This window comes from Nothobranchius furzeri, chromosome 18 (assembly GCF_043380555.1).
Source record: "Nothobranchius furzeri strain GRZ-AD chromosome 18, NfurGRZ-RIMD1, whole genome shotgun sequence".
In the NCBI taxonomy this organism is placed as follows: domain Eukaryota; kingdom Metazoa; phylum Chordata; class Actinopteri; order Cyprinodontiformes; family Nothobranchiidae; genus Nothobranchius; species Nothobranchius furzeri.
In genome coordinates this window covers 22,025,863-22,048,801 of record NC_091758.1, presented here as the reverse complement: position 1 = coordinate 22,048,801, position 22,939 = coordinate 22,025,863, and the positions used below count along the sequence as shown (strand labels likewise).

The 22,939-nt window shown below is 41.7% G+C and overlaps 44 non-coding genes across 44 annotated transcripts; all 44 read left to right on the top strand.

The window, feature by feature from the left end:
* The first annotated feature begins 7 nt into the window (after positions 1-7).
* Positions 8-80, top strand: trnar-acg (transfer RNA arginine (anticodon ACG)). Its single transcript has one exon. It is a non-coding gene; the product is annotated as a tRNA-Arg (tRNA).
* A 371-nt stretch (positions 81-451) lies between these two features.
* trnam-cau (transfer RNA methionine (anticodon CAU)) lies at positions 452-524 on the top strand. The gene has a single exon. It is a non-coding gene; the product is annotated as a tRNA-Met (tRNA).
* An 818-nt stretch (positions 525-1,342) lies between these two features.
* On the top strand, positions 1,343-1,415 carry trnam-cau (transfer RNA methionine (anticodon CAU)). Its single transcript has one exon. It is a non-coding gene; the product is annotated as a tRNA-Met (tRNA).
* Positions 1,416-2,233: 818 nt separating this feature from the next.
* Positions 2,234-2,306, top strand: trnam-cau (transfer RNA methionine (anticodon CAU)). Its single transcript has one exon. It is a non-coding gene; the product is annotated as a tRNA-Met (tRNA).
* Positions 2,307-2,680: 374 nt separating this feature from the next.
* Positions 2,681-2,753, top strand: trnar-acg (transfer RNA arginine (anticodon ACG)). The gene has a single exon. It is a non-coding gene; the product is annotated as a tRNA-Arg (tRNA).
* A 371-nt stretch (positions 2,754-3,124) lies between these two features.
* On the top strand, positions 3,125-3,197 carry trnam-cau (transfer RNA methionine (anticodon CAU)). The gene has a single exon. It is a non-coding gene; the product is annotated as a tRNA-Met (tRNA).
* A 374-nt stretch (positions 3,198-3,571) lies between these two features.
* Positions 3,572-3,644, top strand: trnar-acg (transfer RNA arginine (anticodon ACG)). Its single transcript has one exon. It is a non-coding gene; the product is annotated as a tRNA-Arg (tRNA).
* A 371-nt stretch (positions 3,645-4,015) lies between these two features.
* trnam-cau (transfer RNA methionine (anticodon CAU)) lies at positions 4,016-4,088 on the top strand. Its single transcript has one exon. It is a non-coding gene; the product is annotated as a tRNA-Met (tRNA).
* A 374-nt stretch (positions 4,089-4,462) lies between these two features.
* trnar-acg (transfer RNA arginine (anticodon ACG)) lies at positions 4,463-4,535 on the top strand. Its single transcript has one exon. It is a non-coding gene; the product is annotated as a tRNA-Arg (tRNA).
* Positions 4,536-4,906: 371 nt separating this feature from the next.
* trnam-cau (transfer RNA methionine (anticodon CAU)) lies at positions 4,907-4,979 on the top strand. The gene has a single exon. It is a non-coding gene; the product is annotated as a tRNA-Met (tRNA).
* Positions 4,980-5,353: 374 nt separating this feature from the next.
* Positions 5,354-5,426, top strand: trnar-acg (transfer RNA arginine (anticodon ACG)). The gene has a single exon. It is a non-coding gene; the product is annotated as a tRNA-Arg (tRNA).
* A 371-nt stretch (positions 5,427-5,797) lies between these two features.
* On the top strand, positions 5,798-5,870 carry trnam-cau (transfer RNA methionine (anticodon CAU)). Its single transcript has one exon. It is a non-coding gene; the product is annotated as a tRNA-Met (tRNA).
* A 374-nt stretch (positions 5,871-6,244) lies between these two features.
* On the top strand, positions 6,245-6,317 carry trnar-acg (transfer RNA arginine (anticodon ACG)). The gene has a single exon. It is a non-coding gene; the product is annotated as a tRNA-His (tRNA).
* Positions 6,318-6,688: 371 nt separating this feature from the next.
* trnam-cau (transfer RNA methionine (anticodon CAU)) lies at positions 6,689-6,761 on the top strand. The gene has a single exon. It is a non-coding gene; the product is annotated as a tRNA-Met (tRNA).
* A 374-nt stretch (positions 6,762-7,135) lies between these two features.
* Positions 7,136-7,208, top strand: trnar-acg (transfer RNA arginine (anticodon ACG)). The gene has a single exon. It is a non-coding gene; the product is annotated as a tRNA-Arg (tRNA).
* Positions 7,209-7,579: 371 nt separating this feature from the next.
* trnam-cau (transfer RNA methionine (anticodon CAU)) lies at positions 7,580-7,652 on the top strand. The gene has a single exon. It is a non-coding gene; the product is annotated as a tRNA-Met (tRNA).
* Positions 7,653-8,026: 374 nt separating this feature from the next.
* Positions 8,027-8,099, top strand: trnar-acg (transfer RNA arginine (anticodon ACG)). Its single transcript has one exon. It is a non-coding gene; the product is annotated as a tRNA-Arg (tRNA).
* An 818-nt stretch (positions 8,100-8,917) lies between these two features.
* Positions 8,918-8,990, top strand: trnar-acg (transfer RNA arginine (anticodon ACG)). The gene has a single exon. It is a non-coding gene; the product is annotated as a tRNA-Arg (tRNA).
* Positions 8,991-9,361: 371 nt separating this feature from the next.
* Positions 9,362-9,434, top strand: trnam-cau (transfer RNA methionine (anticodon CAU)). Its single transcript has one exon. It is a non-coding gene; the product is annotated as a tRNA-Met (tRNA).
* A 374-nt stretch (positions 9,435-9,808) lies between these two features.
* On the top strand, positions 9,809-9,881 carry trnar-acg (transfer RNA arginine (anticodon ACG)). Its single transcript has one exon. It is a non-coding gene; the product is annotated as a tRNA-Arg (tRNA).
* Positions 9,882-10,252: 371 nt separating this feature from the next.
* Positions 10,253-10,325, top strand: trnam-cau (transfer RNA methionine (anticodon CAU)). Its single transcript has one exon. It is a non-coding gene; the product is annotated as a tRNA-Met (tRNA).
* Positions 10,326-10,699: 374 nt separating this feature from the next.
* Positions 10,700-10,772, top strand: trnar-acg (transfer RNA arginine (anticodon ACG)). The gene has a single exon. It is a non-coding gene; the product is annotated as a tRNA-Arg (tRNA).
* An 818-nt stretch (positions 10,773-11,590) lies between these two features.
* Positions 11,591-11,663, top strand: trnar-acg (transfer RNA arginine (anticodon ACG)). Its single transcript has one exon. It is a non-coding gene; the product is annotated as a tRNA-Arg (tRNA).
* Positions 11,664-12,034: 371 nt separating this feature from the next.
* Positions 12,035-12,107, top strand: trnam-cau (transfer RNA methionine (anticodon CAU)). The gene has a single exon. It is a non-coding gene; the product is annotated as a tRNA-Met (tRNA).
* Positions 12,108-12,481: 374 nt separating this feature from the next.
* On the top strand, positions 12,482-12,554 carry trnar-acg (transfer RNA arginine (anticodon ACG)). Its single transcript has one exon. It is a non-coding gene; the product is annotated as a tRNA-Arg (tRNA).
* Positions 12,555-12,925: 371 nt separating this feature from the next.
* trnam-cau (transfer RNA methionine (anticodon CAU)) lies at positions 12,926-12,998 on the top strand. The gene has a single exon. It is a non-coding gene; the product is annotated as a tRNA-Met (tRNA).
* Positions 12,999-13,810: 812 nt separating this feature from the next.
* trnam-cau (transfer RNA methionine (anticodon CAU)) lies at positions 13,811-13,883 on the top strand. Its single transcript has one exon. It is a non-coding gene; the product is annotated as a tRNA-Met (tRNA).
* Positions 13,884-14,257: 374 nt separating this feature from the next.
* On the top strand, positions 14,258-14,330 carry trnar-acg (transfer RNA arginine (anticodon ACG)). The gene has a single exon. It is a non-coding gene; the product is annotated as a tRNA-Arg (tRNA).
* Positions 14,331-14,695: 365 nt separating this feature from the next.
* Positions 14,696-14,768, top strand: trnam-cau (transfer RNA methionine (anticodon CAU)). Its single transcript has one exon. It is a non-coding gene; the product is annotated as a tRNA-Met (tRNA).
* Positions 14,769-15,142: 374 nt separating this feature from the next.
* trnar-acg (transfer RNA arginine (anticodon ACG)) lies at positions 15,143-15,215 on the top strand. The gene has a single exon. It is a non-coding gene; the product is annotated as a tRNA-Arg (tRNA).
* Positions 15,216-15,586: 371 nt separating this feature from the next.
* On the top strand, positions 15,587-15,659 carry trnam-cau (transfer RNA methionine (anticodon CAU)). Its single transcript has one exon. It is a non-coding gene; the product is annotated as a tRNA-Met (tRNA).
* A 374-nt stretch (positions 15,660-16,033) lies between these two features.
* trnar-acg (transfer RNA arginine (anticodon ACG)) lies at positions 16,034-16,106 on the top strand. Its single transcript has one exon. It is a non-coding gene; the product is annotated as a tRNA-Arg (tRNA).
* Positions 16,107-16,477: 371 nt separating this feature from the next.
* trnam-cau (transfer RNA methionine (anticodon CAU)) lies at positions 16,478-16,550 on the top strand. The gene has a single exon. It is a non-coding gene; the product is annotated as a tRNA-Met (tRNA).
* Positions 16,551-17,815: 1,265 nt separating this feature from the next.
* On the top strand, positions 17,816-17,888 carry trnar-acg (transfer RNA arginine (anticodon ACG)). The gene has a single exon. It is a non-coding gene; the product is annotated as a tRNA-Arg (tRNA).
* Positions 17,889-18,259: 371 nt separating this feature from the next.
* trnam-cau (transfer RNA methionine (anticodon CAU)) lies at positions 18,260-18,332 on the top strand. The gene has a single exon. It is a non-coding gene; the product is annotated as a tRNA-Met (tRNA).
* Positions 18,333-18,706: 374 nt separating this feature from the next.
* On the top strand, positions 18,707-18,779 carry trnar-acg (transfer RNA arginine (anticodon ACG)). Its single transcript has one exon. It is a non-coding gene; the product is annotated as a tRNA-Arg (tRNA).
* A 371-nt stretch (positions 18,780-19,150) lies between these two features.
* On the top strand, positions 19,151-19,223 carry trnam-cau (transfer RNA methionine (anticodon CAU)). The gene has a single exon. It is a non-coding gene; the product is annotated as a tRNA-Met (tRNA).
* An 812-nt stretch (positions 19,224-20,035) lies between these two features.
* Positions 20,036-20,108, top strand: trnam-cau (transfer RNA methionine (anticodon CAU)). Its single transcript has one exon. It is a non-coding gene; the product is annotated as a tRNA-Met (tRNA).
* Positions 20,109-20,482: 374 nt separating this feature from the next.
* Positions 20,483-20,555, top strand: trnar-acg (transfer RNA arginine (anticodon ACG)). Its single transcript has one exon. It is a non-coding gene; the product is annotated as a tRNA-Arg (tRNA).
* Positions 20,556-20,920: 365 nt separating this feature from the next.
* trnam-cau (transfer RNA methionine (anticodon CAU)) lies at positions 20,921-20,993 on the top strand. Its single transcript has one exon. It is a non-coding gene; the product is annotated as a tRNA-Met (tRNA).
* Positions 20,994-21,367: 374 nt separating this feature from the next.
* Positions 21,368-21,440, top strand: trnar-acg (transfer RNA arginine (anticodon ACG)). The gene has a single exon. It is a non-coding gene; the product is annotated as a tRNA-Arg (tRNA).
* A 371-nt stretch (positions 21,441-21,811) lies between these two features.
* Positions 21,812-21,884, top strand: trnam-cau (transfer RNA methionine (anticodon CAU)). The gene has a single exon. It is a non-coding gene; the product is annotated as a tRNA-Met (tRNA).
* Positions 21,885-22,258: 374 nt separating this feature from the next.
* trnar-acg (transfer RNA arginine (anticodon ACG)) lies at positions 22,259-22,331 on the top strand. The gene has a single exon. It is a non-coding gene; the product is annotated as a tRNA-Arg (tRNA).
* A 371-nt stretch (positions 22,332-22,702) lies between these two features.
* Positions 22,703-22,775, top strand: trnam-cau (transfer RNA methionine (anticodon CAU)). Its single transcript has one exon. It is a non-coding gene; the product is annotated as a tRNA-Met (tRNA).
* Positions 22,776-22,939: the final 164 nt, after the last annotated feature.

The window sequence follows — 22,939 nt, the reverse complement described above, 5'->3', positions numbered from 1 at the left end:
TCACATAGGGCCAGTGGCGCAATGGATAACGCGTCTGACTACGGATCAGAAGATTCTAGGTTCAACTCCTGGCTGGCTCGATGTAACCTATGGTGATTTTGTCTTACCATGGCTGGTTCAATGCAAGCCTGACATTGCATTGTATCTTCAAACCATTGTTGTGGTCTTGACTGGAAGCCGCTTTTGTTTTTGTTCATGGAAATCCTTCATTCTTTCAATTTTTAAAATAATTACTCTTTTGTTTTTGACTGTCTAGAAAAATGCAAATGAAAGCCAAATACAAAGCTGAAAGATTGCATCGTAGCCTAGAGGCATTGGGTCGGGATGTGTTTCACTGACTTTTGGAAATAACCAGTAACGTGATCACAAGAAGCCCACCCAGGCACATTGAACGATGCATAATATTTTGTTGTTCTGGGACGTAAAACGTTGCACCAGCAGGTCTATCCTGGCCTTGTTGGCGCAGTAGGTAGCGCGTCAGTCTCATAATCTGAAGGTCGTGAGTTCGACCCTCACACGGGGCACTTCTTTTGACACTATGCTGACGTCCAGTGAGGTTATTGTAGCTTGTTATTTGTGGGTGGTAGCCTCTGACAGTTATGACCTATACAAGCTCCCCTTAGTTTTACTTCATGTTGCTTTTAACTTTAAAATTGATCACAAAATCAAATAGCACAAGTCTTTACTCACTACAGAGACCATGGCTCATGATCCAGATAACTGTCAAACATAGTGCTTGTTTCAAATTAAACACATACCAAGTCTTGTGACTTATGGGACATCTTTTTGTGATAAATGGCCAAAGCTTCTCACTCTATGTTCCAATCATTTCCATTTTCAACCAAACTATCATGATTCTGGAGACTGTGCATTATGGTCTCAATTGATTCCTCACATAGGGACAGTGGCGCAATGGATAACGCGTCTGACTACGGATCAGAAGATTCTAGGTTCAACTCCTGGCTGGCTCGATGTAACCTATATTGACTCCGTCTTACCATAGGTGGTTCAATTCAAGCCTGACATTGAATCGTAACTTCAAACCATTGTTGTGGTCTTGACTGGAAGCCACTTTTGTTTTTGTTCATGGAAATCCTTCATTCTTTCAATTTTCAAAAGAATTACTCTTTTGTTTTTGACTGTCTAGAAAAATGCAAATGAAAGCCAAATACAAAGCTGAAAGATTGCATCGTAGCCTAGAGACATTGGGTCGGGATGTGTTTCACTGACTTTTGGAAATAACCAGTAACGTGATCACAAGAAGCCCACCCAGGCACATTGAACGATGCATAATATTTTGTTGTTCTGGGACGTAAAACGTTGCACCAGCAGGTCTATCCTGGCCTCGTTGGCGCAGTAGGTAGCGCGTCAGTCTCATAATCTGAAGGTCGTGAGTTCGACCCTCACACGGGGCACTTCTTTTGACACTATGCTGACGTCCAGTGAGGTTATTGTAGCTTGTTATTTGTGGGTGGTAGCCTCTGACAGTTATGACCTATACAAGCTCCCCTTAATTTTACTTCATGTTGCTTTTAACTTTAAAATTGATCACAAAATCAAATAGCACAAGTCTTTACTCACTACAGAGACCATGGCTCATGATCCAGATAACTGTCAAACATAGTGCTTGTTTCAAATTAAACACATACCAAGTCTTGCGACTTATGGGACATCTTTTTGTGATGAATGGCCAAAGCTTCTCACTCTATGTTCCCATCATTTCCATTTTCAGCCAAACTATCATGATTCTGGAGATTGTGCATTATGGTCTCAATTGATTGCTCACATAGGGCCAGTGGCGCAATGGATAACGTGTCTGACTACGGATCAGAAGATTCTAGGGTTAACTCCTGGCTGGCTCGATGTAACCTATGGTGACTCTGTCTTACCATGGCTGGTTCAATGCAAGCCTGACATTGCATTGTATCTTCAAACCATTGTTGTGGTCTTGACTGGAAGCCGCTTTTTTTTTTTTTCTTGGAAATCCTTCATTCTTTCACTTTTGAAAAGAATTACTCTTTTGTTTTTGACTGTCTAGAAAAATGCAAATGAAAGCCAAATACAAAGCTGAAAGATTGCATCGTAGCCTAGAGACATTGGGTCGGGATGTGTTTCACTGACTTTTGGAAATAACCAGTAACGTGATCACAAGAAGCCCACCCAGGTACACTGAACGATGCATAATATTTTGTTATTCTGGGACGTAAAACGTTGCACCAGCAGGTCTATCCTGGCCTCGTTGGCGCAGTAGGTAGCGCGTCAGTCTCATAATCTGAAGGTCGTGAGTTCGACCCTCACACGGGACAGTTCTTTTGACACTATGCTGACGTCCAGTGAGGTTATTTTAGGTTGTTATTTGTGGGTGGTAGCCTCTGACAGTTATGACCTATACAAGCTCCCCTTAGTGTTACTTCATGTTGCTTTTAACTTTAAAATTGATCACAAAACCAAATAGCACAAGTCTTTACTCACTACAGAGACCATGGCTCATGATCCAGATAACTGTCAAACATAGTGCTTGTTTCAAATTAAACACATACCAAGTCTTGCGACTTATGGGACATCTTTTTGTGATAAATGGCCAAAGCTTCTCACTCTATGTTCCCATCATTTCCATTTTCAGCCAAACTATCATGATTCTGGAGATTGTGCATTATGGTCTCAATTGATTGCTCACATAGGGCCAGTGGCGCAATGGATAACGCGTCTGACTACGGATCAGAAGATTCTAGGTTCAACTCCTGGCTGGCTCGATGTAACCTATGGTGACTCTGTCTTACCATGGCTGGTTCAATGCAAGCCTGACATTGCATTGTATCTTCAAACCATTGTTGTGGTCTTGACTGGAAGCCGCTTTTGTTTTTGTTCATGGAAATCCTTCATTCTTTCAATTTTTAAAATAATTACTCTTTTGTTTTTGACTGTCTAGAAAAATGCAAATGAAAGCCAAATACAAAGCTGAAAGATTGCATCGTAGCCTAGAGGCATTGGGTCGGGATGTGTTTCACTGACTTTTGGAAATAACCAGTAACGTGATCACAAGAAGCCCACCCAGGCACATTGAACAATGCATAATATTTTGTTGTTCTGGGACGTAAAACGTTGCACCAGCAGGTCTATCCCGGCCTCGTTGGCGCAGTAGGTAGCGCGTCAGTCTCATAATCTGAAGGTCGTGAGTTCAACCCTCACACGGGGCACTTCTTTTGACACTATGCTGACGTCCAGTGAGGTTATTGTAGCTTGTTATTTGTGGGTGGTAGCCTCTGACAGTTATGACCTATACAAGCTCCCCTTAGTTTTACTTCATGTTGCTTTTAACTTTAAAATTGATCACAAAATCAAATAGCACAAGTCTTTACTCACTACAGAGACCATGGCTCATGATCCAGATAACTGTCAAACATAGTGCTTGTTTCAAATTAAACACATACCAAGTCTTGTGACTTATGGGACATCTTTTTGTGATAAATGGCCAAAGCTTCTCACTCTATGTTCCCATCATTTCCATTTTCAACCAAACTATCATGATTCTGGAGACTGTGCATTATGGTCTCAATTGATTGCTCACATAGGGCCAGTGGCGCAATGGATAACGCGTCTGACTACGGATCAGAAGATTCTAGGTTCAACTCCTGGCTGGCTCGATGTAACCTATGGTGACTCTGTCTTACCATGGCTGGTTCAATGCAAGCCTGACATTGCATTGTATCTTCAAACCATTGTTGTGGTCTTGACTGGAAGCCGCTTTTGTTTTTGTTCATGGAAATCCTTCATTCTTTCAATTTTTAAAATAATTACTCTTTTGTTTTTGACTGTCTAGAAAAATGCAAATGAAAGCCAAATACAAAGCTGAAAGATTGCATCGTAGCCTAGAGGCATTGGGTCGGGATGTGTTTCACTGGCTTTTGGAAATAACCAGTAACGTGATCACAAGAAGCCCACCCAGGCACATTGAACAATGCATAATATTTTGTTGTTCTGGGACGTAAAACGTTGCACCAGCAGGTCTATCCTGGCCTCGTTGGCGCAGTAGGTAGCGCGTCAGTCTCATAATCTGAAGGTCGTGAGTTCGACCCTCATACGGGGCACTTCTTTTGACACTATGCTGACGTCCAGTGAGGTTATTGTAGCTTGTTATTTGTGGGTGGTAGCCTCTGACAGTTATGACCTATACAAGCTCCCCTTATTTTTACTTCATGTTGCTTTTAACTTTAAAATTGATCACAAAATCAAATAGCACAAGTCTTTACTCACTACAGAGACCATGGCTCATGATCCAGATAACTGTCAAACATAGTGCTTGTTTCAAATTAAACACATACCAAGTCTTGTGACTTATGGGACATCTTTTTGTGATAAATGGCCAAAGCTTCTCACTCTATGTTCCCATCATTTCCATTTTCAACCAAACTATCATGATTCTGGAGACTTTGCATTATGGTCTCAATTGATTGCTCACATAGGGCCAGTGGCGCAATGGATAACGCGTCTGACTACGGATCAGAAGATTCTAGGTTCAACTCCTGGCTGGCTCGATGTAACCTATGGTGATTTTGTCTTACCATGGCTGGTTCAATGCAAGCCTGACATTGCATTGTATCTTCAAACCATTGTTGTGGTCTTGACTGGAAGCCGCTTTTGTTTTTGTTCATGGAAATCCTTCATTCTTTCAATTTTTAAAATAATTACTCTTTTGTTTTTGACTGTCTAGAAAAATGCAAATGAAAGCCAAATACAAAGCTGAAAGATTGCATCGTAGCCTAGAGGCATTGGGTCGGGATGTGTTTCACTGACTTTTGGAAATAACCAGTAACGTGATCACAAGAAGCCCACCCAGGCACATTGAACGATGCATAATATTTTGTTGTTCTGGGACGTAAAACGTTGCACCAGCAGGTCTATCCCGGCCTCGTTGGCGCAGTAGGTAGCGCGTCAGTCTCATAATCTGAAGGTCGTGAGTTCGACCCTCACACGGGGCACTTCTTTTGACACTATGCTGACGTCCAGTGAGGTTATTGTAGCTTGTTATTTGTGGGTGGTAGCCTCTGACAGTTATGACCTATACAAGCTCCCCTTAGTTTTACTTCATGTTGCTTTTAACTTTAAAATTGATCACAAAATCAAATAGCACAAGTCTTTACTCACTACAGAGACCATGGCTCATGATCCAGATAACTGTCAAACATAGTGCTTGTTTCAAATTAAACACATACCAAGTCTTGTGACTTATGGGACATCTTTTTGTGATAAATGGCCAAAGCTTCTCACTCTATGTTCCCATCATTTCCATTTTCAACCAAACTATCATGATTCTGGAGACTGCGCATTATGGTCTCAATTGATTGCTCACATAGGGCCAGTGGCGCAATGGATAACGCGTCTGACTACGGATCAGAAGATTCTAGGTTCAACTCCTGGCTGGCTCGATGTTACCTATGGTGACTCTGTCTTACCATGGCTGGTTCAATGCAAGCCTGACATTGCATTGTATCTTCAAACCATTGTTGTGGTCTTGACTGGAAGCCGCTTTTGTTTTTGTTCATGGAAATCCTTCATTCTTTCAATTTTTAAAATAATTACTCTTTTGTTTTTGACTGTCTAGAAAAATGCAAATGAAAGCCAAATACAAAGCTGAAAGATTGCATCGTAGCCTAGAGGCATTGGGTCGGGATGTGTTTCACTGACTTTTGGAAATAACCAGTAACGTGATCACAAGAAGCCCACCCAGGCATATTGAACAATGCATAATATTTTGTTGTTCTGGGACGTAAAACGTTGCACCAGCAGGTCTATCCTGGCCTCGTTGGCGCAGTAGGTAGCGCGTCAGTCTCATAATCTGAAGGTCGTGAGTTCGACCCTCATACGGGGCACTTCTTTTGACACTATGCTGACGTCCAGTGAGGTTATTGTAGCTTGTTATTTGTGGGTGGTAGCCTCTGACAGTTATGACCTATACAAGTTCCCCTTAGTGTTACTTCATGTTGCTTTTAACTTTAAAATTGATCACAAAACCAAATAGCACAAGTCTTTACTCACTACAGAGACCATGGCTCATGATCCAGATAACTGTCAAACATAGTGCTTGTTTCAAATTAAACACATACCAAGTCTTGCGACTTATGGGACATCTTTTTGTGATAAATGGCCAAAGCTTCTCACTCTATGTTCCCATCATTTCCATTTTCAGCCAAACTATCATGATTCTGGAGATTGTGCATTATGGTCTCAATTCATTGCTCACATAGGGCCAGTGGCGCAATGGATAACGCGTCTGACTATGGATCAGAAGATTCTAGGTTCAACTCCTGGCTGGCTCGATGTAACCAATGGTGACTCTGTCTTACCATGGCTGGTTCAATGCAAGCCTGACATTGCATTGTATCTTCAAACCATTGTTGTGGTCTTGACTGGAAGCCGCTTTTGTTTTTGTTCATGGAAATCCTTCATTCTTTCAATTTTTAAAAGAATTACTCTTTTGTTTTTGACTGTCTAGAAAAATGCAAATGAAAGCCAAATACAAAGCTGAAAGATTGCATCGTAGCCTAGAGGCATTGAGTCGGGATGTGTTTCACTGACTTTTGGAAATAACCAGTAACGTGATCACAAGAAGCCCACCCAGGCACATTGAACAATGCATAATATTTTGTTGTTCTGGGACGTAAAACGTTGCACCAGCAGGTCTATCCCGGCCTCGTTGGCGCAGTAGGTAGCGCGTCAGTCTCATAATCTGAAGGTCGTGAGTTCGACCCTCACACGGGGCACTTCTTTTGACACTATGCTGACGTCCAGTGAGGTTATTGTAGCTTGTTATTTGTGGGTGGTAGCCTCTGACAGTTATGACCTATACAAGCTCCCCTTAGTTTTACTTCATGTTGCTTTTAACTTTAAAATTGATCACAAAATCAAATAGCACAAGTCTTTACTCACTACAGAGACCATGGCTCATGATCCAGATAACTGTCAAACATAGTGCTTGTTTCAAATTAAACACATACCAAGTCTTGTGACTTATGGGACATCTTTTTGTGATAAATGGCCAAAGCTTCTCACTCTATGTTCCCATCATTTCCATTTTCAACCAAACTATCATGATTCTGGAGACTGTGCATTATGGTCTCAATTGATTGCTCACATAGGGCCAGTGGCGCAATGGATAACGCGTCTGACTACGGATCAGAAGATTCTAGGTTCAACTCCTGGCTGGCTCGATGTAACCTATGGTGACTCTGTCTTACCATGGCTGGTTCAATGCAAGCCTGACATTGCATTGTATCTTCAAACCATTGTTGTGGTCTTGACTGGAAGCCGCTTTTGTTTTTGTTCATGGAAATCCTTCATTCTTTCAATTTTTAAAATAATTACTCTTTTGTTTTTGACTGTCTAGAAAAATGCAAATGAAAGCCAAATACAAAGCTGAAAGATTGCATCGTAGCCTAGAGGCATTGGGTCGGGATGTGTTTCACTGACTTTTGGAAATAACCAGTAACGTGATCACAAGAAGCCCACCCAGGCATATTGAACAATGCATAATATTTTGTTGTTCTGGGACGTAAAACGTTGCACCAGCAGGTCTATCCTGGCCTCGTTGGCGCAGTAGGTAGCGCGTCAGTCTCATAATCTGAAGGTCGTGAGTTCGACCCTCATACGGGGCACTTCTTTTGACACTATGCTGACGTCCAGTGAGGTTATTGTAGCTTGTTATTTGTGGGTGGTAGCCTCTGACAGTTATGACCTATACAAGCTCCCCTTAGTGTTACTTCATGTTGCTTTTAACTTTAAAATTGATCACAAAACCAAATAGCACAAGTCTTTACTCACTACAGAGACCATGGCTCATGATCCAGATAACTGTCAAACATAGTGCTTGTTTCAAATTAAACACATACCAAGTCTTGCGACTTATGGGACATCTTTTTGTGATAAATGGCCAAAGCTTCTCACTCTATGTTCCCATCATTTCCATTTTCAACCAAACTATCATGATTCTGGAGACTGTGCATTATGGTCTCAATTGATTGCTCACATAGGGCCAGTGGCGCAATGGATAACGCGTCTGACTACGGATCAGAAGATTCTAGGTTCAACTCCTGGCTGGCTCGATGTAACCTATGGTGACTCTGTCTTACCATGGCTGGTTCAATGCAAGCCTGACATTGCATTGTATCTTCAAACCATTGTTGTGGTCTTGACTGGAAGCCGCTTTTGTTTTTGTTCATGGAAATCCTTCATTCTTTCAATTTTTAAAATAATTACTCTTTTGTTTTTGACTGTCTAGAAAAATGCAAATGAAAGCCAAATACAAAGCTGAAAGATTGCATCGTAGCCTAGAGGCATTGGGTCGGGATGTGTTTCACTGACTTTTGGAAATAACCAGTAACGTGATCACAAGAAGCCCACCCAGGCATATTGAACAATGCATAATATTTTGTTGTTCTGGGACGTAAAACGTTGCACCAGCAGGTCTATCCTGGCCTCGTTGGCGCAGTAGGTAGCGCGTCAGTCTCATAATCTGAAGGTCGTGAGTTCGACCCTCATACAGGGCACTTCTTTTGACACTATGCTGACGTCCAGTGAGGTTATTGTAGCTTGTTATTTGTGGGTGGTAGCCTCTGACAGTTATGACCTATACAAGCTCCCCTTAGTGTTACTTCATGTTGCTTTTAACTTTAAAATTGATCACAAAACCAAATAGCACAAGTCTTTACTCACTACAGAGACCATGGCTCATGATCCAGATAACTGTCAAACATAGTGCTTGTTTCAAATTAAACACATACCAAGTCTTGCGACTTATGGGACATCTTTTTGTGATAAATGGCCAAAGCTTCTCACTCTATGTTCCCATCATTTCCATTTTCAGCCAAACTATCATGATTCTGGAGATTGTGCATTATGGTCTCAATTCATTGCTCACATAGGGCCAGTGGCGCAATGGATAACGCGTCTGACTACGGATCAGAAGATTCTAGGTTCAACTCCTGGCTGGCTCGATGTAACCAATGGTGACTCTGTCTTACCATGGCTGGTTCAATGCAAGCCTGACATTGCATTGTATCTTCAAACCATTGTTGTGGTCTTGACTGGAAGCCGCTTTTGTTTTTGTTCATGGAAATCCTTCATTCTTTCAATTTTTAAAATAATTACTCTTTTGTTTTTGACTGTCTAGAAAAATGCAAATGAAAGCCAAATACAAAGCTGAAAGATTGCATCGTAGCCTAGAGGCATTGGGTCGGGATGTGTTTCACTGACTTTTGGAAATAACCAGTAACGTGATCACAAGAAGCCCACCCAGGCACATTGAACAATGCATAATATTTTGTTGTTCTGGGACGTAAAACGTTGCACCAGCAGGTCTATCCCGGCCTCGTTGGCGCAGTAGGTAGCGCGTCAGTCTCATAATCTGAAGGTCGTGAGTTCGACCCTCACACGGGGCACTTCTTTTGACACTATGCTGACGTCCAGTGAGGTTATTGTAGCTTGTTATTTGTGGGTGGTAGCCTCTGACAGTTATGACCTATACAAGCTCCCCTTAGTTTTACTTCATGTTGCTTTTAACTTTAAAATTGATCACAAAATCAAATAGCACAAGTCTTTACTCACTACAGAGACCATGGCTCATGATCCAGATAACTGTCAAACATAGTGCTTGTTTCAAATTAAACACATACCAAGTCTTGTGACTTATGGGACATCTTTTTGTGATAAATGGCCAAAGCTTCTCACTCTATGTTCCCATCATTTCCATTTTCAACCAAACTATCATGATTCTGGAGACTGTGCATTATGGTCTCAATTGATTGCTCACATAGGGCCAGTGGCGCAATGGATAACGCGTCTGACTACGGATCAGAAGATTCTAGGTTCAACTCCTGGCTGGCTCGATGTAACCTATGGTGACTCTGTCTTACCATGGCTGGTTCAGTGCAAGCCTGACATTGCATTGTATCTTCAAACCATTGTTGTGGTCTTGACTGGAAGCCGCTTTTGTTTTTGTTCATGGAAATCCTTCATTCTTTCAATTTTTAAAATAATTACTCTTTTGTTTTTGACTGTCTAGAAAAATGCAAATGAAAGCCAAATACAAAGCTGAAAGATTGCATCGTAGCCTAGAGGCATTGGGTCGGGATGTGTTTCACTGACTTTTGGAAATAACCAGTAACGTGATCACAAGAAGCCCACCCAGGCACATTGAACAATGCATAATATTTTGTTGTTCTGGGACGTAAAACGTTGCACCAGCAGGTCTATCCCGGCCTCGTTGGCGCAGTAGGTAGCGCGTCAGTCTCATAATCTGAAGGTCGTGAGTTCGACCCTCACACGGGGCACTTCTTTTGACACTATGCTGACGTCCAGTGAGGTTATTGTAGCTTGTTATTTGTGGGTGGTAGCCTCTGACAGTTATGACCTATACAAGCTCCCCTTAGTTTTACTTCATGTTGCTTTTAACTTTAAAATTGATCACAAAACCAAATAGCACAAGTCTTTACTCACTACAGAGACCATGGCTCATGATCCAGATAACTGTCAAACATAGTGCTTGTTTCAAATTAAACACATACCAAGTCTTGCGACTTATGGGACATCTTTTTGTGATAAATGGCCAAAGCTTCTCACTCTATGTTCCCATCATTTCCATTTTCAACCAAACTATCATGATTCTGGAGACTGTGCATTATGGTCTCAATTGATTGCTCACATAGGGCCAGTGGCGCAATGGATAACGCGTCTGACTACGGATCAGAAGATTCTAGGTTCAACTCCTGGCTGGCTCGATGTAACCTATGGTGACTCTGTCTTACCATGGCTGGTTCAATGCAAGCCTGACATTGCATTGTATCTTCAAACCATTGTTGTGGTCTTGACTGGAAGCCGCTTTTGTTTTTGTTCATGGAAATCCTTCATTCTTTCAATTTTTAAAATAATTACTCTTTTGTTTTTGACTGTCTAGAAAAATGCAAATGAAAGCCAAATACAAAGCTGAAAGATTGCATCGTAGCCTAGAGGCATTGGGTCGGGATGTGTTTCACTGACTTTTGGAAATAACCAGTAACGTGATCACAAGAAGCCCACCCAGGCATATTGAACAATGCATAATATTTTGTTGTTCTGGGACGTAAAACGTTGCACCAGCAGGTCTATCCTGGCCTCGTTGGCGCAGTAGGTAGCGCGTCAGTCTCATAATCTGAAGGTCGTGAGTTCGACCCTCATACAGGGCACTTCTTTTGACACTATGCTGACGTCCAGTGAGGTTATTGTAGCTTGTTATTTGTGGGTGGTAGCCTCTGACAGTTATGACCTATACAAGCTCCCCTTAGTGTTACTTCATGTTGCTTTTAACTTTAAAATTGATCACAAAACCAAATAGCACAAGTCTTTACTCACTACAGAGACCATGGCTCATGATCCAGATAACTGTCAAACATAGTGCTTGTTTCAAATTAAACACATACCAAGTCTTGCGACTTATGGGACATCTTTTTGTGATAAATGGCCAAAGCTTCTCACTCTATGTTCCCATCATTTCCATTTTCAGCCAAACTATCATGATTCTGGAGATTGTGCATTATGGTCTCAATTCATTGCTCACATAGGGCCAGTGGTGCAATGGATAACGCGTCTGACTACGGATCAGAAGATTCTAGGTTCAACTCCTGGCTGGCTCGATGTAACCAATGGTGACTCTGTCTTACCATGGCTGGTTCAATGCAAGCCTGACATTGCATTGTATCTTCAAACCATTGTTGTGGTCTTGACTGGAAGCCGCTTTTGTTTTTGTTCATGGAAATCCTTCATTCTTTCAATTTTTAAAATAATTACTCTTTTGTTTTTGACTGTCTAGAAAAATGCAAATGAAAGCCAAATACAAAGCTGAAAGATTGCATCGTAGCCTAGAGGCATTGGGTCGGGATGTGTTTCACTGACTTTTGGAAATAACCAGTAACGTGATCACAAGAAGCCCACCCAGGCACATTGAACAATGCATAATATTTTGTTGTTCTGGGACGTAAAACGTTGCACCAGCAGGTCTATCCCGGCCTCGTTGGCGCAGTAGGTAGCGCGTCAGTCTCATAATCTGAAGGTCGTGAGTTCGACCCTCACACGGGGCACTTCTTTTGACACTATGCTGACGTCCAGTGAGGTTATTGTAGCTTGTTATTTGTGGGTGGTAGCCTCTGACAGTTATGACCTATACAAGCTCCCCTTAGTTTTACTTCATGTTGCTTTTAACTTTAAAATTGATCACAAAATCAAATAGCACAAGTCTTTACTCACTACAGAGACCATGGCTCATGATCCAGATAACTGTCAAACATAGTGCTTGTTTCAAATTAAACACATACCAAGTCTTGTGACTTATGGGACATCTTTTTGTGATAAATGGCCAAAGCTTCTCACTCTATGTTCCCATCATTTCCATTTTCAACCAAACTATCATGATTCTGGAGACTGTGCATTATGGTCTCAATTGATTGCTCACATAGGGCCAGTGGCGCAATGGATAACGCATCTGACTACGGATCAGAAGATTCTAGGTTCAACTCCTGGCTGGCTCGATGTAACCTATGGTGACTCTGTCTTACCATGGCTGGTTCAATGCAAGCCTGACATTGCATTGTATCTTCAAACCATTGTTGTGGTCTTGACTGGAAGCCGCTTTTGTTTTTGTTCATGGAAATCCTTCATTCTTTCAATTTTTAAAATAATTACTCTTTTGTTTTTGACTGTCTAGAAAAATGCAAATGAAAGCCAAATACAAAGCTGAAAGATTGCATCGTAGCCTAGAGGCATTGGGTCGGGATGTGTTTCACTGACTTTTGGAAATAACCAGTAACGTGATCACAAGAAGCCCACCCAGGCACATTGAACAATGCATAATATTTTGTTGTTCTGGGACGTAAAACGTTGCACCAGCAGGTCTATCCCGGCCTCGTTGGCGCAGTAGGTAGCGCGTCAGTCTCATAATCTGAAGGTCGTGAGTTCGACCCTCACACGGGGCACTTCTTTTGACACTATGCTGACGTCCAGTGAGGTTATTGTAGCTTGTTATTTGTGGGTGGTAGCCTCTGACAGTTATGACCTATACAAGCTCCCCTTAGTTTTACTTCATGTTGCTTTTAACTTTAAAATTGATCACAAAATCAAATAGCACAAGTCTTTACTCACTACAGAGACCATGGCTCATGATCCAGATAACTGTCAAACATAGTGCTTGTTTCAAATTAAACACATACCAAGTCTTGTGACTTATGGGACATCTTTTTGTGATAAATGGCCAAAGCTTCTCACTCTATGTTCCCATCATTTCCATTTTCAACCAAACTATCATGATTCTGGAGACTGTGCATTATGGTCTCAATTGATTGCTCACATAGGGCCAGTGGCGCAATGGATAACGCGTCTGACAACGGATCAGAAGATTCTAGGTTCAACTCCTGGCTGGCTCGATGTAACCTATGGTGACTCTGTCTTACCATGGCTGGTTCAATGCAAGCCTGACATTGCATTGTATCTTCAAACCATTGTTGTGGTCTTGACTGGAAGCCGTTTTTGTTCATGGAAATCCTTCATTCTTTCAATTTTTAAAAGAATTACTCTTTTGTTTTTGACTGTCTAGAAAAATGCAAATGAAAGCCAAATACAAAGCTGAAAGATTGCATCGTAGCCTAGAGGCATTGGGTCGGGATGTGTTTCACTGACTTTTGGAAATAACCAGTAACGTGATCACAAGAAGCCCACCCAGGCACATTGAACAATGCATAATATTTTGTTGTTCTGGGACGTAAAACGTTGCACCAGCAGGTCTATCCCGGCCTCGTTGGCGCAGTAGGTAGCGCGTCAGTCTCATAATCTGAAGGTCGTGAGTTCGACCCTCACACGGGGCACTTCTTTTGACACTATGCTGACGTCCAGTGAGGTTATTGTAGCTTGTTATTTGTGGGTGGTAGCCTCTGACAGTTATGACCTATACAAGCTCCCCTTAGTTTTACTTCATGTTGCTTTTAACTTTAAAATTGATCACAAAATCAAATAGCACAAGTCTTTACTCACTACAGAGACCATGGCTCATGATCCAGATAACTGTCAAACATAGTGCTTGTTTCAAATTAAACACATACCAAGTCTTGTGACTTATGGGACATCTTTTTGTGATAAATGGCCAAAGCTTCTCACTCTATGTTCCCATCATTTCCATTTTCAACCAAACTATCATGATTCTGGAGACTGTGCATTATGGTCTCAATTGATTGCTCACATAGGGCCAGTGGCGCAATGGATAACGCGTCTGACTACGGATCAGAAGATTCTAGGTTCAACTCCTGGCTGGCTCGATGTAACCTATGGTGACTCTGTCTTACCATGGCTGGTTCAATGCAAGCCTGACATTGCATTGTATCTTCAAACCATTGTTGTGGTCTTGACTGGAAGCCGTTTTTGTTCATGGAAATCCTTCATTCTTTCAATTTTTAAAAGAATTACTCTTTTGTTTTTGACTGTCTAGAAAAATGCAAATGAAAGCCAAATACAAAGCTGAAAGATTGCATCGTAGCCTAGAGGCATTGGGTCGGGATGTGTTTCACTGACTTTTGGAAATAACCAGTAACGTGATCACAAGAAGCCCACCCAGGCACATTGAACAATGCATAATATTTTGTTGTTCTGGGACGTAAAACGTTGCACCAGCAGGTCTATCCCGGCCTCGTTGGCGCAGTAGGTAGCGCGTCAGTCTCATAATCTGAAGGTCGTGAGTTCGACCCTCACACGGGGCACTTCTTTTGACACTATGCTGACGTCCAGTGAGGTTATTGTAGCTTGTTATTTGTGGGTGGTAGCCTCTGACAGTTATGACCTATACAAGCTCCCCTTAGTTTTACTTCATGTTGCTTTTAACTTTAAAATTGATCACAAAATCAAATAGCACAAGTCTTTACTCACTACAGAGACCATGGCTCATGATCCAGATAACTGTCAAACATAGTGCTTGTTTCAAATTAAACACATACCAAGTCTTGTGACTTATGGGACATCTTTTTGTGATAAATGGCCAAAGCTTCTCACTCTATGTTCCCATCATTTCCATTTTCAACCAAACTATCATGATTCTGGAGACTGTGCATTATGGTCTCAATTGATTGCTCACATAGGGCCAGTGGCGCAATGGATAACGCGTCTGACTACGGATCAGAAGATTCTAGGTTCAACTCCTGGCTGGCTCGATGTAACCTATGGTGACTCTGTCTTACCATGGCTGGTTCAATGCAAGCCTGACATTGCATTGTATCTTCAAACCATTGTTGTGGTCTTGACTGGAAGCCGCTTTTGTTTTTGTTCATGGAAATCCTTCATTCTTTCAATTTTTAAAATAATTACTCTTTTGTTTTTGACTGTCTAGAAAAATGCAAATGAAAGCCAAATACAAAGCTGAAAGATTGCATCGTAGCCTAGAGGCATTGGGTCGGGATGTGTTTCACTGACTTTTGGAAATAACCAGTAACGTGATCACAAGAAGCCCACCCAGGCATATTGAACAATGCATAATATTTTGTTGTTCTGGGACGTAAAACGTTGCACCAGCAGGTCTATCCTGGCCTCGTTGGCGCAGTAGGTAGCGCGTCAGTCTCATAATCTGAAGGTCGTGAGTTCGACCCTCATACGGGGCACTTCTTTTGACACTATGCTGACGTCCAGTGAGGTTATTGTAGCTTGTTATTTGTGGGTGGTAGCCTCTGACAGTTATGACCTATACAAGCTCCCCTTAGTGTTACTTCATGTTGCTTTTAACTTTAAAATTGATCACAAAACCAAATAGCACAAGTCTTTACTCACTACAGAGACCATGGCTCATGATCCAGATAACTGTCAAACATAGTGCTTGTTTCAAATTAAACACATACCAAGTCTTGCGACTTATGGGACATCTTTTTGTGATAAATGGCCAAAGCTTCTCACTCTATGTTCCCATCATTTCCATTTTCAGCCAAACTATCATGATTCTGGAGATTGTGCATTATGGTCTCAATTGATTGCTCACATAGGGCCAGTGGCGCAATGGATAACGCGTCTGACTACGGATCAGAAGATTCTAGGTTCAACTCCTGGCTGGCTCGATGTAACCTATGGTGACTCTGTCTTACCATGGCTGGTTCAATGCAAGCCTGACATTGCATTGTATCTTCAAACCATTGTTGTGGTCTTGACTGGAAGCCGCTTTTGTTTTTGTTCATGGAAATCCTTCATTCTTTCAATTTTTAAAAGAATTACTCTTTTGTTTTTGACTGTCTAGAAAAATGCAAATGAAAGCCAAATACAAAGCTGAAAGATTGCATCGTAGCCTAGAGGCATTGGGTCGGGATGTGTTTCACTGACTTTTGGAAATAACCAGTAACGTGATCACAAGAAGCCCACCCAGGCACATTGAACAATGCATAATATTTTGTTGTTCTGGGACGTAAAACGTTGCACCAGCAGGTCTATCCCGGCCTCGTTGGCGCAGTAGGTAGCGCGTCAGTCTCATAATCTGAAGGTCGTGAGTTCGACCCTCACACGGGGCACTTCTTTTGACACTATGCTGACGTCCAGTGAGGTTATTGTAGCTTGTTATTTGTGGGTGGTAGCCTCTGACAGTTATGACCTATACAAGCTCCCCTTAGTTTTACTTCATGTTGCTTTTAACTTTAAAATTGATCACAAAATCAAATAGCACAAGTCTTTACTCACTACAGAGACCATGGCTCATGATCCAGATAACTGTCAAACATAGTGCTTGTTTCAAATTAAACACATACCAAGTCTTGTGACTTATGGGACATCTTTTTGTGATAAATGGCCAAAGCTTCTCACTCTATGTTCCCATCATTTCCATTTTCAACCAAACTATCATGATTCTGGAGACTGTGCATTATGGTCTCAATTGATTGCTCACAATGGGCCAGTGCCGCAATGGATAACGCGTCTGACTACGGATCAGAAGATTCTAGGTTCAACTCCTGGCTGGCTCGATGTAACCTATATTGACTCCGTCTTACCATTGTTGGTTCAATTCAAGCCTGACATTGAATCGTAACTTCAAACCATTGTTGTGGTCTTGACTGGAAGCCGCTTTTGTTTTTGTTCATGGAAATGCTTCATTCTTTCAATTTTCAAAAGAATTACTCTTTTGTTTTTGACTGTCTAGAAAAATGCAAATGAAAGCCAAATACAAAGCTGAAAGATTGCATCGTAGCCTAGAGACATTGGGTCGGGATGTGTTTCACTGACTTTTGGAAATAACCAGTAACGTGATCACAAGAAGCCCACCCAGGCACATTGAACGATGCATAATATTTTGTTGTTCTGGGACGTAAAACGTTGCACCAGCAGGTCTATCCTGGCCTCGTTGGCGCAGTAGGTAGCGCGTCAGTCTCATAATCTGAAGGTCGTGAGTTCGACCCTCATACAGGGCACTTCTTTTGACACTATGCTGACGTCCAGTGAGGTTATTGTAGCTTGTTATTTGTGGGTGGTAGCCTCTGACAGTTATGACCTATACAAGCTCCCCTTAGTGTTACTTCATGTTGCTTTTAACTTTAAAATTGATCACAAAACCAAATAGCACAAGTCTTTACTCACTACAGAGACCATGGCTCATGATCCAGATAACTGTCAAACATAGTGCTTGTTTCAAATTAAACACATACCAAGTCTTGCGACTTATGGGACATCTTTTTGTGATAAATGGCCAAAGCTTCTCACTCTATGTTCCCATCATTTCCATTTTCAGCCAAACTATCATGATTCTGGAGATTGTGCATTATGGTCTCAATTCATTGCTCACATAGGGCCAGTGGCGCAATGGATAACGCGTCTGACTACGGATCAGAAGATTCTAGGTTCAACTCCTGGCTGGCTCGATGTAACCAATGGTGACTCTGTCTTACCATGGCTGGTTCAATGCAAGCCTGACATTGCATTGTATCTTCAAACCATTGTTGTGGTCTTGACTGGAAGCCGCTTTTGTTTTTGTTCATGGAAATCCTTCATTCTTTCAATTTTTAAAATAATTACTCTTTTGTTTTTGACTGTCTAGAAAAATGCAAATGAAAGCCAAATACAAAGCTGAAAGATTGCATCGTAGCCTAGAGGCATTGGGTCGGGATGTGTTTCACTGACTTTTGGAAATAACCAGTAACGTGATCACAAGAAGCCCACCCAGGCACATTGAACAATGCATAATATTTTGTTGTTCTGGGACGTAAAACGTTGCACCAGCAGGTCTATCCCGGCCTCGTTGGCGCAGTAGGTAGCGCGTCAGTCTCATAATCTGAAGGTCGTGAGTTCGACCCTCACACGGGGCACTTCTTTTGACACTATGCTGACGTCCAGTGAGGTTATTGTAGCTTGTTATTTGTGGGTGGTAGCCTCTGACAGTTATGACCTATACAAGCTCCCCTTAGTTTTACTTCATGTTGCTTTTAACTTTAAAATTGATCACAAAATCAAATAGCACAAGTCTTTACTCACTACAGAGACCATGGCTCATGATCCAGATAACTGTCAAACATAGTGCTTGTTTCAAATTAAACACATACCAAGTCTTGTGACTTATGGGACATCTTTTTGTGATAAATGGCCAAAGCTTCTCACTCTATGTTCCCATCATTTCCATTTTCAACCAAACTATCATGATTCTGGAGACTGTGCATTATGGTCTCAATTGATTGCTCACATAGGGCCAGTGGCGCAATGGATAACGCGTCTGACTACGGATCAGAAGATTCTAGGTTCAACTCCTGGCTGGCTCGATGTAACCTATGGTGACTCTGTCTTACCATGGCTGGTTCAATGCAAGCCTGACATTGCATTGTATCTTCAAACCATTGTTGTGGTCTTGACTGGAAGCCGCTTTTGTTTTTGTTCATGGAAATCCTTCATTCTTTCAATTTTTAAAATAATTACTCTTTTGTTTTTGACTGTCTAGAAAAATGCAAATGAAAGCCAAATACAAAGCTGAAAGATTGCATCGTAGCCTAGAGGCATTGGGTCGGGATGTGTTTCACTGACTTTTGGAAATAACCAGTAACGTGATCACAAGAAGCCCACCCAGGCACATTGAACAATGCATAATATTTTGTTGTTCTGGGACGTAAAACGTTGCACCAGCAGGTCTATCCCGGCCTCGTTGGCGCAGTAGGTAGCGCGTCAGTCTCATAATCTGAAGGTCGTGAGTTCGACCCTCACACGGGGCACTTCTTTTGACACTATGCTGACGTCCAGTGAGGTTATTGTAGCTTGTTATTTGTGGGTGGTAGCCTCTGACAGTTATGACCTATACAAGCTCCCCTTAGTTTTACTTCATGTTGCTTTTAACTTTAAAATTGATCACAAAATCAAATAGCACAAGTCTTTACTCACTACAGAGACCATGGCTCATGATCCAGATAACTGTCAAACATAGTGCTTGTTTCAAATTAAACACATACCAAGTCTTGTGACTTATGGGACATCTTTTTGTGATAAATGGCCAAAGCTTCTCACTCTATGTTCCCATCATTTCCATTTTCAACCAAACTATCATGATTCTGGAGACTGTGCATTATGGTCTCAATTGATTGCTCACATAGGGCCAGTGGCGCAATGGATAACGCGTCTGACAACGGATCAGAAGATTCTAGGTTCAACTCCTGGCTGGCTCGATGTAACCTATGGTGACTCTGTCTTACCATGGCTGGTTCAATGCAAGCCTGACATTGCATTGTATCTTCAAACCATTGTTGTGGTCTTGACTGGAAGCCGTTTTTGTTCATGGAAATCCTTCATTCTTTCAATTTTTAAAAGAATTACTCTTTTGTTTTTGACTGTCTAGAAAAATGCAAATGAAAGCCAAATACAAAGCTGAAAGATTGCATCGTAGCCTAGAGGCATTGGGTCGGGATGTGTTTCACTGACTTTTGGAAATAACCAGTAACGTGATCACAAGAAGCCCACCCAGGCACATTGAACAATGCATAATATTTTGTTGTTCTGGGACGTAAAACGTTGCACCAGCAGGTCTATCCCGGCCTCGTTGGCGCAGTAGGTAGCGCGTCAGTCTCATAATCTGAAGGTCGTGAGTTCGACCCTCACACGGGGCACTTCTTTTGACACTATGCTGACGTCCAGTGAGGTTATTGTAGCTTGTTATTTGTGGGTGGTAGCCTCTGACAGTTATGACCTATACAAGCTCCCCTTAGTTTTACTTCATGTTGCTTTTAACTTTAAAATTGATCACAAAATCAAATAGCACAAGTCTTTACTCACTACAGAGACCATGGCTCATGATCCAGATAACTGTCAAACATAGTGCTTGTTTCAAATTAAACACATACCAAGTCTTGTGACTTATGGGACATCTTTTTGTGATAAATGGCCAAAGCTTCTCACTCTATGTTCCCATCATTTCCATTTTCAACCAAACTATCATGATTCTGGAGACTGTGCATTATGGTCTCAATTGATTGCTCACATAGGGCCAGTGGCGCAATGGATAACGCGTCTGACTACGGATCAGAAGATTCTAGGTTCAACTCCTGGCTGGCTCGATGTAACCTATGGTGACTCTGTCTTACCATGGCTGGTTCAATGCAAGCCTGACATTGCATTGTATCTTCAAACCATTGTTGTGGTCTTGACTGGAAGCCGTTTTTGTTCATGGAAATCCTTCATTCTTTCAATTTTTAAAAGAATTACTCTTTTGTTTTTGACTGTCTAGAAAAATGCAAATGAAAGCCAAATACAAAGCTGAAAGATTGCATCGTAGCCTAGAGGCATTGGGTCGGGATGTGTTTCACTGACTTTTGGAAATAACCAGTAACGTGATCACAAGAAGCCCACCCAGGCACATTGAACAATGCATAATATTTTGTTGTTCTGGGACGTAAAACGTTGCACCAGCAGGTCTATCCCGGCCTCGTTGGCGCAGTAGGTAGCGCGTCAGTCTCATAATCTGAAGGTCGTGAGTTCGACCCTCACACGGGGCACTTCTTTTGACACTATGCTGACGTCCAGTGAGGTTATTGTAGCTTGTTATTTGTGGGTGGTAGCCTCTGACAGTTATGACCTATACAAGCTCCCCTTAGTTTTACTTCATGTTGCTTTTAACTTTAAAATTGATCACAAAATCAAATAGCACAAGTCTTTACTCACTACAGAGACCATGGCTCATGATCCAGATAACTGTCAAACATAGTGCTTGTTTCAAATTAAACACATACCAAGTCTTGTGACTTATGGGACATCTTTTTGTGATAAATGGCCAAAGCTTCTCACTCTATGTTCCCATCATTTCCATTTTCAACCAAACTATCATGATTCTGGAGACTGTGCATTATGGTCTCAATTGATTGCTCACATAGGGCCAGTGGCGCAATGGATAACGCGTCTGACTACGGATCAGAAGATTCTAGGTTCAACTCCTGGCTGGCTCGATGTAACCTATGGTGACTCTGTCTTACCATGGCTGGTTCAATGCAAGCCTGACATTGCATTGTATCTTCAAACCATTGTTGTGGTCTTGACTGGAAGCCGCTTTTGTTTTTGTTCATGGAAATCCTTCATTCTTTCAATTTTTAAAATAATTACTCTTTTGTTTTTGACTGTCTAGAAAAATGCAAATGAAAGCCAAATACAAAGCTGAAAGATTGCATCGTAGCCTAGAGGCATTGGGTCGGGATGTGTTTCACTGACTTTTGGAAATAACCAGTAACGTGATCACAAGAAGCCCACCCAGGCATATTGAACAATGCATAATATTTTGTTGTTCTGGGACGTAAAACGTTGCACCAGCAGGTCTATCCTGGCCTCGTTGGCGCAGTAGGTAGCGCGTCAGTCTCATAATCTGAAGGTCGTGAGTTCGACCCTCATACGGGGCACTTCTTTTGACACTATGCTGACGTCCAGTGAGGTTATTGTAGCTTGTTATTTGTGGGTGGTAGCCTCTGACAGTTATGACCTATACAAGCTCCCCTTAGTGTTACTTCATGTTGCTTTTAACTTTAAAATTGATCACAAAACCAAATAGCACAAGTCTTTACTCACTACAGAGACCATGGCTCATGATCCAGATAACTGTCAAACATAGTGCTTGTTTCAAATTAAACACATACCAAGTCTTGCGACTTATGGGACATCTTTTTGTGATAAATGGCCAAAGCTTCTCACTCTATGTTCCCATCATTTCCATTTTCAGCCAAACTATCATGATTCTGGAGATTGTGCATTATGGTCTCAATTGATTGCTCACATAGGGCCAGTGGCGCAATGGATAACGCGTCTGACTACGGATCAGAAGATTCTAGGTTCAACTCCTGGCTGGCTCGATGTAACCTATGGTGACTCTGTCTTACCATGGCTGGTTCAATGCAAGCCTGACATTGCATTGTATCTTCAAACCATTGTTGTGGTCTTGACTGGAAGCCGCTTTTGTTTTTGTTCATGGAAATCCTTCATTCTTTCAATTTTTAAAAGAATTACTCTTTTGTTTTTGACTGTCTAGAAAAATGCAAATGAAAGCCAAATACAAAGCTGAAAGATTGCATCGTAGCCTAGAGGCATTGGGTCGGGATGTGTTTCACTGACTTTTGGAAATAACCAGTAACGTGATCACAAGAAGCCCACCCAGGCACATTGAACAATGCATAATATTTTGTTGTTCTGGGACGTAAAACGTTGCACCAGCAGGTCTATCCCGGCCTCGTTGGCGCAGTAGGTAGCGCGTCAGTCTCATAATCTGAAGGTCGTGAGTTCGACCCTCACACGGGGCACTTCTTTTGACACTATGCTGACGTCCAGTGAGGTTATTGTAGCTTGTTATTTGTGGGTGGTAGCCTCTGACAGTTATGACCTATACAAGCTCCCCTTAGTTTTACTTCATGTTGCTTTTAACTTTAAAATTGATCACAAAATCAAATAGCACAAGTCTTTACTC